Source organism: Phalaenopsis equestris, unplaced genomic scaffold (genome assembly GCF_001263595.1).
Source record: "Phalaenopsis equestris unplaced genomic scaffold, ASM126359v1 Scaffold000343, whole genome shotgun sequence".
NCBI lineage: Eukaryota > Viridiplantae > Streptophyta > Magnoliopsida > Asparagales > Orchidaceae > Phalaenopsis > Phalaenopsis equestris.
Window position 1 is genome coordinate 97,323 of NW_018164785.1, and position 1,476 is coordinate 98,798.

The 1,476-nt window shown below is 28.7% G+C and overlaps 1 protein-coding gene across 2 annotated transcripts in view; it reads left to right on the forward strand.

The window, feature by feature from the left end:
• The window catches only part of LOC110025947 (fructose-bisphosphate aldolase-lysine N-methyltransferase, chloroplastic), a 16,447-nt gene extending 15,299 nt beyond the window's left edge, over nucleotides 1–1,148 (forward strand). The window contains exon 7 of one of the 2 annotated variants that reach the window (XM_020726647.1): nucleotides 933–1,148. The gene's annotated coding sequence lies outside the window, so the exon portion shown is untranslated. Of the gene's footprint in view, nucleotides 1–680; nucleotides 773–932 lie in introns of those variants that run through there. The other variant, XM_020726648.1, reaches the window with a different exon arrangement.
• The last annotated feature ends 328 nt before the right edge of the window (nucleotides 1,149–1,476 follow it).

Sequence of the window (1,476 nt, forward strand, 5' to 3'; positions counted from 1 at the left end):
TATGAAATATTCTCATATAAGAAATTTTGTTTTGATTTTCAACCTTCATAAACTTGAACTAATTATTTATCTTTCTTAAGATTCTTTATATGACAGGTTTATACAAGTTTATACATAAATCTTTCAGCTCGTTAGCATCTAATATATTATAAAGTTTATTAAAAATAAAATTCTTAACATCACAAATTTTTTCACTTAGACTCTCTACGGATTATGTTATATTTTTTTCAATTTTTATAGCTTATACATCTAAACTAATATTTTATAACGAAGTTTTTTATTTTTGTTACAGATTATTATTCCTCCGCAAATTATTTTTATTCATAATTTTTTTCTTTTTGATTCTCCAAATATTGTCATCGCCTATTCCCAAGTCCCGAACGCAAAAAAAATAGAGGGTTGTGTTAGGTAGTCACAACAAACGTAAAATTTTTTTTGTCAAAAAACTATGACATGATTCCTTCAACCAAACAAACATAAAACTCAAAATTAAATAAAGGATTTATGAAAATTAAATTAATATTATATACATAAGGTATATAATTCTTGATGTCTGTTCATAATTGAATTCCAACTAACAATTAACTTTGGTTTGTTTATAATTAAACTGTTTAAACTGTATTAAATTTCAGTCAAGTGGACTTGGTTTTATCAAAATTTTAATTGGCTTGATTTTTCAGATCGCAGATTTCGGTTGCAATGGATCCGACCAATTTATAAATTGATTCAACCAAAACCAATCAAAAGCTCACCCCTAACGTTCCTAATAACTTTTAAATTTTCATATTTATATTGTATTCGCAGTTTACTAATGTTCATATCTATATCTCTATTTATCATTCTTTTGTTAATAATGAGTTTTAATATCGACAGCAGCATTGTTCAACTACAAAATGTGGCTTTCAATAAGTCATTGGTCTCTTGAATTGCAGGATTTTAATCCAATTATATGCATTCGAAAACAAAATGAATTTCTATTGCAGAAGTGATATGTTTGAAGAATAATTCTGTGGTTTTATATCTGAGCAACGCCTATCATGCCCATTGCTGCACCCATGTAATTCCTGTACTGTCAGGGCTAATGGAAGCAAAATTTCAATGTTTGTATTTTTATAAGGTAAGTGTTATTTTTTATGGGGGCATTTACATACCACCTGATTCCTATGCATAAATATATCTAACACCTAATCTTTAGTTTTTACATTTATACCACCAAAAATTTCATGTCTCGAAAAAACTGAAATACACCTTCTCATGTGTAGATAAGGTGGCATGTATGTAAAAGTTAAAGTTTAGTTGCTAAATTATAGTTGTGCCGCTAGTCGTGGCATGTTGGTAGAGCAATCTCTTTGAAGGTCGTAAGTGCCCTTAGATCACTGGTTCGAGTCCCCCTATGATCAATTTGCCAGTAGTGAGGGCGGTATTCGATTGTTCGTTACATTTAGAAGTTATTTGAATTTTGATTATTAATTTAAT